The sequence below is a fragment of the Crocuta crocuta genome, unplaced genomic scaffold (assembly GCF_008692635.1).
Source record: "Crocuta crocuta isolate KB4526 unplaced genomic scaffold, BGI_CrCroc_1.0 scaffold167, whole genome shotgun sequence".
NCBI lineage: Eukaryota > Metazoa > Chordata > Mammalia > Carnivora > Hyaenidae > Crocuta > Crocuta crocuta.
Window position 1 is genome coordinate 10,597,521 of NW_027532406.1, and position 14,285 is coordinate 10,611,805.

At 36.3% G+C, this 14,285-nt stretch overlaps 1 pseudogene; it reads left to right on the forward strand.

The window, feature by feature from the left end:
• The first annotated feature begins 11,772 nt into the window (after positions 1-11,772).
• On the forward strand, positions 11,773-13,314 carry LOC144243569 (importin subunit alpha-1 pseudogene; annotated as a pseudogene).
• Positions 13,315-14,285: the final 971 nt, after the last annotated feature.

Sequence of the window (14,285 nt, forward strand, 5' to 3'; positions counted from 1 at the left end):
ATAGGCCTATCCATAAAAACATAGATAGAGAGATCCTTATCTCCTAAATATTTTGGAAACATTCAATTAAACTTGAGACATTTGCTGGCATCTCCAGCTTAACATTAATATACAAGTCAATCACCAAATAATCAATTATTTCATTAATTCACTCATTCATCACATGCAACAAATATTTAAATAACTTCCATATTTCAGGCACTGCAGTGAAAAAAATAATGATGAAAAACAGGGATGGAAAGCATACTAAATTCTTGTTTTCATGGATTTTATAGTATTGTAGTAGGGAGTTAAACCTATTTCAGATGAATTTCTTTTCTACCACAATTACCATTCTCTAACCAAGACTTAAGGTCCCTAGATCTCTTGCTTTACTGATGGAGAAGTAGCATATAGATCCAATAGGTGTTGCAATGACTAGATTAAATAGTAATGAATGTCAATAACATAAATTGACTAAACAGTCATATCAATTCTCTGAATTATATCTGCTACACTCCAAAACCATGGAAAATTCTTGATATGTTAACAACAGGAAACATGTTAAAATCAGAATGAGATATGGAAGGATAATATCATATATCTTATTTACAAGAAAAACATACTTGTTCTTAAATGTTAATTTACTGATTATCTGATTTCCTAAAAAAAGAAAAAAATATTTAAATTATAACTTCCATGTGCACTTAAATTTAGAGGAAAATACTATCAAATTCACTATTTTATTTAAACCTAAAAACACCCAGAGCAATTGTTATTACTTATCTTCATTTTGCAAATTAGGAAATGGAATTCCATGTTAAATGGTTTAAGCTTACCTGGCTAAGAAATGAGGGTTTTTTTTTTTTTTTTGGTGGTGGTGGGGGGGGGTTAACTCAGATTTCTCCAGAGCCTATGCTCCTCCCATGTGTCCCTGCTCTCTAAGTTATATTTGATATATTATTCAAAAGCAGAATCAAAATTCAGTTCCCCATGAAGTGATCCTGTTTTCTGGCTCAGTCAATGTTATTAACTTTTCATTTACTCTACCTAGCTTCCAAATTTATAATTCCTTTTACAGTGGAAATAATTTAATATTTGGTATTTTATATAATACCCCATCTTATACACATTTTATTTTATGTAGTTCACTACATGAAACCTGTGATATTTTAAAAAAATAGAATAATGGAAACTTGCACATGTTCCACATCCAGTCAGCAAATATTTCTATCTGCTTTCTTAAGAACCATGCTCAAAACTATGGAAAAGTCACACAATAGCAAGTCACCGTTTCTTTCTTTCTTTTTTTTTTTAACGTTTATTTATTTCTGAGAGAGAGAGAACAGGGGAGGGCAGAGAGAAAGGGTGACAGAAGATCCAAAGAGAGCTCCACATACCAACAGCAGAGAGACTCATGCAGGGCTCAAACTCACAAACTGTAAGATCATGACCTGAGCCAAAGTCAGACACTCAGTCAACTGAGCCACCCAGGTGCCTCAAAAGCCATGGCTTCTGCCTTAAATTGCTTATGCCCTCATAGTGAAACAATTCATAAATACTAAAATGACAACAAAAGGTAAAATGAAGTAAAGGAATTATGAACAAGGTCCTATGAGATCACAGAGTGGGGAGAAATTGCTTTCCTTTGAGACAATTGTTTAGAAATGCTTAATCATAAAAGAGGTAACACATAACCTGGGCTAAATTGCCTTGTGACAGGTAGAGATGAAGGTGAAGATATTTCAGTAAACAAAAGATCAAAAACACAGCAAGGGGGAAGAAATCAACAATAATTTCTGATTTGGGGTGAAATATATGCACGAGTGGACACAGTGAAAAGATGGGTGGTTGTTCTGAGACCAGACTTTGGATAACATGATAACAATATCAGAGAGTTGTATACCTTGTCCTGCATAGAATTAGAGCCAGGGAGGGTATTTGGCAAAGTAATAACAAACTCAGAGACATCTCTTAGGAAGAGTGAATTGAGAGCAGTATGAAAGATGTGATAGAGAAGAGATCAGGGACAGAGATGAAAATGTCTCATGCAAGTGTCCAAGTAATTGCATATGAAGACTGTGAGCTTTTATGGCTTAGAAATGAAGGGGTTGTGACGGATAAGAGAAATATTTCAAAACTAAAATCAATAGACCTTAGAAGATAATTAGATATGAGAGACAGAAACAGATCACTCATTCATTTCTTTAACCCTGCACTTATGTTCAGATGTTTATTGTCCATTTCATGCCAAACAATGATCTAAGGTCTAGCCTGAAAGGAGAGATACACGATGTTCTGCAAGAAATATACTCTTCAACAAAGCATTACAGTGCAGAGTGATCACTGCATTATCAGACACAATTGTGAGATGCAAGTTATCTAGTGTGGCCCCACTAGGAGACAACCAGAACCTTGGGTTTGATCTGAACAACTGCAGACCATGATACCGTTAGTAAGGACAAAGAAGATAGAAAGGGAGGTGCCCATTTTGGAAGAGATAATGAGGAGGTTCATTTATATGTTTGAAGGCATCCACAGACCATCTATGGACAGTTATATTAAGATGTCATACAACCGATACCTGTGAAGAAGAACATTTCTTCCAAAGTCAAGCACATTTGAAAATATATTAATGCAAGCAAAGACAATTGTAATGCAACCTCATATGCAACTAAATTCTCTTCATAACTATTACCATTTTAAAAAAAACAGGCTTTTAAGAGGACTTTCTAGTAACAAAATTATTTCCATTATTAACAGATGGAGAAATTCTGATCTAATTTTTAAATGCAACAGACATCTTAGCATTATCTGACTTTTTTTTTTTTTTACAAGTTGTGCTTTTGGATTTCGAGATCCAAGGGGAAAAAATCCCAGTGAATATTATGCTGGTTAGTGTCTGGCAGTTGCTTTTTTAGCTGATGGTTTGAAAGAGAATTAAAGTGTCAGGAGAAGGAAAGTAGCTTCACTGATTACTCAGTGGTTTTCAGCACTGTGTGCTAATCCCTTTCACCCAAGATAACGCCAAGCCTAAGTTAAAATCTCACTCCATTTAGAGCCTCATACTCCAGGAAAACAAAACAAAACAAAACAAAAAACAGGGTTTTCCAGACATTGAGAAACAGAACCCAAAAATTTGAGAGTTATCAGAGAAATATGTACTTAGCCAGCCGCCATGTAAGAAATTATGCAATCCAATGTAAAAATTAAATATTGTGGTGAACTTGGTAAAATAAAAAGAGAGTGTGCCCCCTCAAAAAATGATTGGCCTCATGAGTATATCTTATCAATGAATAACTGAAGAGTACTATAAATCAACAAATGAAGATGCAATCAATACATTTCTCATAAACCAAGCAAATTAATAAACCAAGCTAATTAACCAAGCAAATTTTGCTTCAGACTGTATATTTTAAAGATTACTTGTGTATTTTCCTATAATAGCCATATGATTAAGAAGAAAATCTGTATTTCACTCCGAATTATTGCATTCAAATCCATTTCCTTTTACCCCAGTGAGCAATTAGTTTATACGATATTGGACTTCTTACCCACTCAAAGTGTGAATGAATGAATGTAAGCAGACAGCAAGCTTCTATCATGCAAAATGCATACAAGATTAAAAAAGAAATTCATCATTCAAATGCCTATCTATTTAGTAGTCAGAAAATGGATAAGGGTATTTCGTAAATTTTCTCTGCCTGCTGTTTAAAAACAGACAAACAAAAACCACCCCGCTTTCTGATTTATCATCTTTTGTGTCCAGGTCCCAGTCTTATATTTCTTGGCTTTGAACATGACCATCCTCTGCAAAACTCACCTCCTTCTCTTGACTTGAATTAACCTATGCCAATCACACATTTCAAAATGAGATTCAGCACCATCTCCCGAAATATTTTTGATGCTTTGTTCTATCTTCTCTTGTATTTATATTCTTTCTTCATTTCACATGCAACATATTTTTTAAAAGTGATAAGAAAGAACTGGCTTTGTTTTCTGAATAATTTATATCATTTATGCCATGAGAAGTACCCAATATATAAAGTGTAATTTCATTCATTGTTAAAGAAGTTACTAAACAAACAAACTGAAGACCAATTGTGGGCATAATACCAGAAATTAGAATTAAACAAAGATCTATTTTTGAAAAATTTGCAGAGTTTATTCATTCTACAATTATTAAGTTAATGATTATATTACTAAACATTTTGCTAAGTATTTAGGATATTATGTATGGGGTATTTGCCTTTAAAGATCCCACACAGAAAGATATATATGTAAAAATTAAAGCATAATTCATGACAAGTAAATATAATGTGTGATCCCAAATTAGATTCTGCTTAGAAAAAGAAAATTAATGGAACTGGTAAAAATTGAAAAAGGCCTGTATTTAGTTAATAATATTGCATCCATATTAATTTTCCGGTTGAGATCATTGTACTGGAGTTACGTAAGCTATTAACATGGGAGGAAGGTGAATAAAGGGTACTTAGGACTTATCTGTACTGTTTTTGCAAACATTATTTCAAACAACAGTTTTTCTAAACAATGTAAACTATATCATGAGATTAACCTAGAAATACCCATATCATGATAAATTCAATCAGCATTCCTTTTCAAGAAAGGTTTTAGTGTTCAACCTTAGGGAGTTTGGTTCACAGACAATTTACAAGCTTCTTAAGGACATGGCTAAGCAGAAGAGAGCTCTCCCAACCTTAGCCTCAGCCTTCCAACCACATCCATATCTGGTAACTGAGTAAAGTGAGAGGAATATAAAGGCTTGGCCATTTCTGTTCAACAGAAGACATACTCTCTGACAAGCACGGTTACTTTCAGAATTCTTTCCTGTAGCTTTGTTAAGCCTACTCCACAGGGACACCTGGGTGACTACTCAGTTGAGCATCCAACGGTGGCTCAGGTCATGATTTTGCAGTTTGTAAGTTCAAGTCCTATGTCAGGTCCTGTGTTGACAGCTTGGAACCTGGAACCTGGTTCAGATTCTGTATCTCCCTTTCTCTCTGCCCCTCCCTCACTTGCAGTCTGTCTCTCTCTCTCAAAAATAAATAAAACATTAAATATATTTATATATTATTATATTATATATTAATATATCATATATTGTATTATATATACATATATGCATATTATACACACATGTATACATATATATAGAAAACCTATACCACAGTGTGTCTGCCTCCTTGGCCCATTAGTGCTACTCCGTACTTCCTTTCCTAGATGTTGATCCTCAGAAACATGTTGCAGCCCAGCTACATCTGGAGAGTCTACATCTGGAGAACCCAATCAGGGTTGTTAAAGGACTTGTAGAACACAGATCATAGAGCAATTATAATACAGTCGATTTTATTTTATGTGACATACACATTTCAGAAAACACATCACGCCATGCAAAATCTGCACAATAAAACCCACAGGATTTATGGGGAGAAATGGGGTGAAAGAAAAACACTCAAAAATGTAAAGTGTCAATAACATATTAAAAAAGATAAGAACAGGGGTGCCTGGATGGCTTAGTTGGTTAAGCGTCCGACTTTCGCTTAGGTCATGATCTCACTGTTCGTGGGTTCGAGCCCCGCGTCGGGCTCTGTGNATATATAATATAGACTTCTTATATTGTATATATTAAGTATACAAGAATATATACTTTATATATCATATATGTTACATATACATATATATTACAGTAAATATGGCAATTGACTGAAAAAAACTGAAATTTGCTTGTGGAAGTGGGTATTAAATGGGTTGTAGCTTGTGAGTTATTGTGAAATGGCGGACTGAAGGTTATCTGCAATCACATGGGAAGTTGTAACAGCAGAAGACACACATGGTGAATTGAGGTAACCATTGTGGGTGTTTCAGGGATGTGTGTGTGTGTGTGTGTGTGTGTGTGTGTGTGTGTGCGCGTGCCTACATTTTGTGTATTCCTATCAACTGGGTGCAGTTTTCTGAATTTATCTAAGAAATCATGCAAAAGAAAACACAACATTTGTGTTAAGCTCTAATTATTTCCCATCAATCACACTGGAAAAAATAATTGTGTTTTTAAAACAAGTGTGTTAGGAGAACTGACTATACAAGACAATAAAAGCACACATCAGATAGTATTTTACATATGACAAATAAATGAATAGTTTGTGAGAAGCATAATACAGCTTTTCTGAAGACAGAGAAGTTGCCCTGCATTACATGTGAAGACCCCAAATCATACCATTTATGGCAACATGCTGGCTAATAATTTACAATTAGGATATGTTATTAGTATTGTTTCTATTTAACCAATGTCACTACAGGGAATATGTGATATGTGAAATCCAAGCAAACATAAACATTTAATTTACTAATAATGATTAATTAAAAAGGCAAACTGAAATTAAAATGTAGAATCCTAGTAAATAGATTATTATTCTTTCCTATAGGTTACAGGAAATTTTTATTTATAAACATACACGTAACAGCATTACATTATTCATTTAATATTTATTGAGTGCCTGAGATAAATCAGGGACTAGTCTAGGTGCTAGGAATAAGGCTCTCAGCAAAATAAAATATTTGTCTGTTTTTTTTAATGTTTTTTTATTTATTTCTGAGAGAGAGAGACAGTGTGAGCAGGGAAGGGTCAGAGAGAGAAGGAAACACAGAATCCAAAACAGGGTCCAGGCTCTGAGCTGGCAGTCAGCACAGAGCCCGACCTGGGGCTCGAACCCGTGAACATGACCTGAGCTGAAGTCAGACGCTTAACTGGACTGAGCCACCCAGGCACCCCAATATTTGTATGTTCTACTGCAGCTTATAATCTAGAGGAAAATAGAGAAAAAAATAAACATTTTAAGACAGTGAAAGTGCTATTGAAAAAAAAATAATAAAACAAAGTAAGGCTATAAAGAGTGATGAGCATAATGGAAAGTTCACCAGGGGGCCTCTTAGGAGTTTAAACTATTGCTACTCAGTAAGAGAAAGCATTTTTTTTCCCAGGTACAAAGATAAATTATTTTGGGTCATTACTTTCTATAGAGCTAAGAGCAAAGTTTACATTTTCAGTGGACAATTGTAGTTGTAGTCACCTTGTACCTAAATATGCTCCATTGAACAGCTAAACAAAATGCTCAACAGATTTCAAAATGTATGCTTTTAAAGGCATCAGAGACTGGAAGCAATGAGTGCTAGTGAACACAAGTAGAGCACATCTATATGATCACCACCCAAGACAAGAAACAGAAGAGTCCAGCACCTCAGATACCCCCATAGTGTACTTTCTAGTTGTTGGGAGCCATTTCTGAGCTCAGGTTGAGAAAGAACTCCCTATGAGGTTAAGGTGAGTTGCACAGACTCTTACTGATCAGATGATGACAGATATCCACCCCCATCCAATTGTTTCTGCTTGGAGCACCGACCCCCAAGGCATCTTTGTTGATCAGTATCACATTGTCTTGTGTGCTAAAGATACCTTCCTTCCCCATAGGATAAGCATCTAAATCACCTACCTCAGTCACTATTGATAAAGGTTATGCATGAGTCTTCTACAAATCTGTGTTCTGACAAATAAATTTGTCATCAGAAATCATTGTCTAAAGCAAATGCAACTTCTGTGCTGTCCCCCAAACAATTATAAAATAAAGTTGAGCCCCAGTCAGAGCAGAGGTGCCTGCCTGGTGACCAGAAAGACTCTCGGGCTCTCTCACCCCTCCCTCGCCGACACCGTCCATCCTTCAGGGACCCCTGGACCTGCTGGAACCGGTCTCCAGCACGAATCATCCACACTCTGCCGAAGGAAATCTTTCAAAAGCATTACGTGGGAGACTTTTCAGACCAGGAATATTAGAAGGACATGCTGATTTTGAAACAGTTTCCTGACTTCATTGAGAATGAACAGATCCAAAGGTATCAGGACAAGCACTTAATTATTTTCCATGCTGTTCCTACTGTTATTACAGTAATTATGCCCATTTTATCTCTGGCAATTAAGTGCTTGTCCTTTTCATACACCCAGATCTGGGCATCGGAAACCACAACAGACCTTCATTAAAGTCTTTTATCTGAGTCTGATAATAGACTTAGGGCCCCTGAAATGATAGATAGTTTCAGAAAGAATCTTGGAATATCAGTGACATAGTTAAAAAGTGGACATGTGCTGAATCTCTGTTCTATATGTCCCAAAGTGATCTGCAACTATTAACAAGATTCCTTCACACTCAGGAAATGGAAAATCTCAGACACAGATACTTCAGAGACTGTTGAATATGGTTCAATCCTAACACACTGTCACCAGTTGAAACTAACATGAATCAACTGAAAAATGGAAATTTGGTTTCTGGGTCTCTTTGATGGCCCTACTGGAACCCCAGTTTATTTCCTACATTTTTTTCCAGTTTGAGTTTCCTTTCAATTCCTGAGTACATAGTAGGACTATATTTCTCTTCTAGGCAATTTTGACCATGTAACTGTGTTCTGGCCAAGAAAATGTGGGTTATTTTATTTCAAGTCCTGAGCCATAAAACCCTCCAGCATAATCCTCTTTTTTTTTTTTTTTTTATTTCTCCAAATCCCAGCTGAGTCAAAAGAGAATCTAAAGAAAGTTAAGGGGTCATTGGGTAGCTCAGTCAGTTGAGGGTCCAACTCTTGATTTCAGCTCAGGTCATGATCTCAGAGTTTGTGAGTTCAAGCCTCAAATCAGGCTCTGTGCTGACAGTTAAAAGCCTGCTTGGGATTTTCTCTCTCCCTCTCTCTCTGCCCCTTCCCCTATCTCTCTTTCTCTCTCTCTCTTTCCCTCATTCTCAAAATAAATAAATAAACTTTTAAAAATAATAAGGGGCCCCTGTGTGGCTTAGTCGGTTAGGCATTCAACTTTGGCTTAGGTCATGATCTCACAGTTCATGGGTTCAGGCCCCGTGTCGGGCTCTGTGCTGCTTCCTATTCTGTATCTCCCTCTCTCTCTGACCCTCCCTTGCTCACGCTGTATCTCTCTCTCTCTCTCAGAAATAAATAAAACATTAAAAAATAAAATAATAAAATAAAAAATGATAAAAAAATAAAAGAGACTGGAGTCATAAGGAGGAAAATGTCCAGGTTATGAGGTCAAGGGGAAGCCATCTGACTACTAACACCCCACTCTTCACTGTGTCATGAGTGAAAATAAACATTTATTGGGTAAAGTTATAAGATTTTTAATTTGTCTATTATAGCAGCTAGCATTACCTGATTGGTGATTTACCTGTTGTAATACAAATATCCAAGTAGAAGTCCTTGGACCATTTTCTTTCTCTATCAAAAATAATGCAAATATGATACCACAATCATGTAGAAGACACAGATTAGTATTACCATTCTACTTTAAAATTCAAAGATTATGCTATTATAACCTTTAACTTTTCAGTTTGCCCAATACATAAAGGGGACATACCTTGGAGACTCAAGATGAATGTAATCAAGTGCGACTGTTATTCTAGATCACACATATTAACTGTGATTAGAACATAGATATTCTGACTCCATAGCTCCAGTGCTCATTCATTCAATAGCCTTCTGTTACAGTCCACCATAATTCACATGGTGAAATCTTAACCCCTATGTGATGTCAGTAGGAGGTAGGTCCTTTGGAAGGTTAGTAAGTCATGAAGGTGTAGACTTCATGAATGGGATCAGTGCTTCTATTAGAGACACCAGAGAGTTCTCTTACTCTCTCTCTGCCATGTGAGGACACAATGAGAAAATATCCTTCTGCAACCAGAGGTGGGGCTTCACCAGAACCCACCCATGCCAGCAGCCTGATCTCAGACTTCCAGCTGGGAAGACTGTGAGAACTACATTTCTATTGTTCATAAGCCATAAGGCTGTAGCAACCTGGGCTAGAACACCTTCAGGGCAAGAGGTTTATTAAGTTGAGAAGAACAGAATCAAAACTATAAGTACCAGCCTGTTTGATAATTTATATAAAAGATTATCATCCTCAGTGACTTGACTTTTAAAAGGAGAGAAGAGATTTGCTGAGTTCAAGATGGGAAAAATCATACTATCTAAAAGCTTTCTTTAAAAGCATATAATAAGATATTATGATGATGGTAATTTGTACCATGTTTGAAAAGTTAACAAGTGCATCCACCTGTATTGTCTACTGGGAAGTAGACCGGAGATTAGATACTAAGTCTAAAAATAGATACAGGAGGTTGCAGAAGTGACTTGAGTGTGGAATGTAGACTGAAGTAACATTTTCAACATTTAAAAAATGTATTCCAACGAGGTTGTTTTAGTTTAATTTTCTAGGTATATGATAAATACTATATTATACTACATTTTTATTTTACATACTTTTAATTGAGTAATGATATTTATATCTGAAAAGAGTAGAGTAAATAACTGTAGAAACATGGTTCAGTATTTTATTATATAAATAATAATAATAACTAATAAGAAATGTATGATTTTTTTCCCTATGGATATTTCCTGGGGTGTTTTATAAACCCGATACTAAGGACAAGGATATGCTTCAAATATAGGACATGCTTGTACAACAGAGCCAAGTATCAGAGCATACTGTCTCAGACATAGTTTAATAAACTAATAAATCTAATTTAAAGAAACAAAGTAGAAGTTCTCAGGACAATTTAAAGTCTAAATAGATAGTTTGTGTTTGACATGCAACTTTGCTCCTAAAATTCCATCAAGTTATTTACCACTGTATTTTAATTTTTTATAGTGTCACTTTATGGGTATGTCTTATCTCACCTTCTAGTTCCTAAATTCAATGAGATTAGTATAGTAACCCCACAATGCCTAATACCTTCATGCACCTTGTATATATTCAATAAATATTTGTAGCTACTCAATAAGTAATGTCACTATTAAGTAATTAGTATACTTCAAGGCCTACATCTATAAGTTCTCTCAAATCAACCTAAACTACAGGAGTCTTCCTCCCTCAGTTTCTGTTGACATTTTTATATTTTCTTATAAGATCACCACTGTCCTATAGATTTCTAAGGGTAAACTAATCCAATTTGTTCTAAAGAAACCTACTTCTGTCTATTGACAGACATAAAAAGTAAGAATGAATCAGTTTTGGAAACTGATTAAACAAAGTTGAGCAAGTGTTTTGATATGCACTTCTTGGGTATTTGAATACACAGATGTAAATTGTAAATCTCTAAAATGGGAATAAAATATGTATTGTTTTCCCAACCTATTTGACCTTCACTTAGTATTTCATAGAACACATCAAGATTGAATGCATTGCAATTTATAAGATGTCCACAGACACATATCTCACTTCATTAAAAATAAATGTATATAGGAGTGCCTGGGTGGCCCAGTGGTTTAAATATCAGATGTTTAGTTTTGGTTTAGGTCATGATTTCACAGTTGGTGAGGTAGAGCCCTGTGTCTAGCTCTGCTCTGACAGTATAGAGCCTGTTTGATATTCTCTCTCTCCCTCTCTCTCTCTCTCTGCCCCTCCCCTGCTTGGATTCTCTCCCCCTCTTAAAATAAATAATCACTAAAAAATAAATATATATATGTTATATAGATAGCCTTATTTCATATATATGTATATATATACATTATGTATATATGTAAGTGTATACATATATATCCTGATTATATATCAGGAATGAGTACTACTATGTTCTCTACATTTTGGTAAGAAATCTTGATCAACACCATGTGTGGATGGTATGTTTTGAGGGCAGCTGACCTGCAGCCTGCGTGTCCCATGCCACCTCCTATGGAAGCCTGAGCCCACCATGCCATATAACTTTCTCCCTTTGTCTCACAACCATGTCCACCATTGAGAATGCTAATTCACTAGCTGCCAGCCTTAACCAGATTCAAGAACAAAGGGAAAGACAGTCCAGTTATGAGGCAGTGCTGAGTAGAATTTAATGCATAGCTGAGGAGAGCTAAGAAGGATGACCAAATGCTGCAAAGGAGAGATGTAAGTTTATTTCTTGATGACGCTACTTCACTGCATGAAAACCACAACCACGGCACTGTAAATTGGTCTGTTGATGACACTGATGACATTGTCAAAAGCATAAATAGCAACAATTTGGAAATCCAGCCCCAGGCTACTCAAGATGCTAGGAAACTGCTTTCTAGGGGAAAATAGCTCCCGTAGACAACATAATCTGAGTTGGTTTGATTCCAAAATTTGTGTCTTTCTTGTGCAGAACTGACTGTAGTCCTGTTCAGTTTGAATCTGCCTGGGCCCTCACTAACATTGCTTCCAGGACATCAGAATAGACCAAGGCTGTGGCAGATGCAGGCACTATCTCATCATTCATTTCTCTTTTGGCATGTTCTTATGCCCACATCAGTGAACAAGCTGTTTGGGTTCTAGGAAACATTGCAGGTGATGGTTGGTTTTCCAAGAATGGTTACAAAGAACGGCTTTTGGCTCTCCTTGCAGTTTCTAATACATTATCTTTAGTATGTGGTTACTTACTTAACTACTTGGACACTTCCAAACATTTGTCACAACAAGAATCCTGCACCCTTGTTAGATGCTATTGAGCAGATTCTTCCTATCTTAGTTCGTCTTCCGCATCATGATGGTCCAGAAGCAGTTATTAGAAGATACCTGCTGGGCCATTTCCTACCTTACTGATGATCCAAATGAATGGATTGAAATGGTTGTGAAAATAGGAGTTGTGTTAAAATTGTGAAGCTTCTAGGAGCTACTGCACTGCACACTGTGACTCCTGCACTAAAAGCCACAGGAAATATTGTCCCTGGGACAGATGAACAGACTCAGGGTGCAATAGATGCAGGAGCATTTGTCTTTCCCAGTCTACAGGAAGTTATGTGGACAATATCAAACAACACAGATGGTCACCAGGACCAGATACAGCATGTTGTGAATCACGGATTAGACCCATTCTTCCTTGGTGTTCCCTCTAAGGCAGACATTAAAACACAAAAGGAACTGTATGGGCTGTGACTAACTATCCAAGTAGCAGAAGAGTTAGATTGTATACCTCATTTATGGTGGCATTACAGAACCATTGATGAATCTCTTAACTAACAGATACCAAAAGTATTCTGGTTTTTCTGAATGCCATTTCAAACATACTTCAGGTTTCTGGAAAACTAGATGAAACTGAGAAACTTAGTATAATGATTGAAGAATATGGAGGTTTGGAGAAAAGTGAAGCTCCACATAGTAATGCAAATGAGTCTCTGTACAAAGCTTCATTAAATTTGATTGACAGATAGTTCTCTGTAGAGGAAGAGGAAGATTAAAACGTTGTGCCAGACACTACCCCTGAAGGCTATCTGTTCCAAGTTCAAGATGGCACTCCTGGGACTTGCAACTTTTAGATTGTACAGGTGAGGCATAAAGTTGTTTGTCGTGTACTATGGTATAAGTTTATCTCACTGTTTCTCTACAAGAACTCTTTTTAAGTGTGTTTTGTTACTGCAGCACTTTCTATAAGGAAACTATACTTGAGCAGTTCCAAACTGGCATACTGTATGAAGCTTCTCCTCTCAGTAGGTTTCTTATTTCTATATGGAATCTCATATCTTGCAGTGTCCTGTAAATAAAGATTTATCAAAAGGAGAAGAAGGAGAAAGAGGAGGAGGAGGATGGTGGAAGAAGAGGAGGAGGAGGAAGAGGAAGAGGAAGAGGAAGAGGAAGAGGAAGGAGAAGGAGAAGGAGAAGAGGAAGAGGAGGAGGGGGAGGAGAGGGAGGAGAAGGAGGGGAGGTGGAGGGGGAGGAAGGGGAGGAGGGNGGATGGGGAACAATAAGTAGAAGAGATCATAAGACTAATAAATAATGATTCCAAGACTGAAACCTTCAGTACTCTTGATTTCTAGGACTCTGTGCTCTTGATAAATTCTCCATGTGTGAAGTGTGTTGTTCCAACTCTTCTGTAAATCCTTGAGAATAATGACCATATCTTATTCTGCTTTGCATCTTGCATACTTCCCACTTCATAGTTGATATGCAGAAATGCTTATAATTTTAGTCACTGATTCTAGAAGAGGTAGTCTTGGAGAAGTTACTTTATGACTGGGAAAGATGTTCTCCTTTCCAACTAAAACTAAACAAGAACTGAGTCTCAGCAATCTTACTTTAATATTCAGAATTGATCAGACACAATGGCTTGTGATTTGAAATTGAACTTCTTTTGTAGTTGTTATTGCTATTATTATTGTTGTGAAAAGAAATCTTACCTCCCAGAATTACACAGCTTTCATCCGTATGCATTTTAAATTAAAATACAAACAGTCAAATTAATAACACATATCAAAGTAATTAAATGGATATAACTGTTGCTGATTTGGAA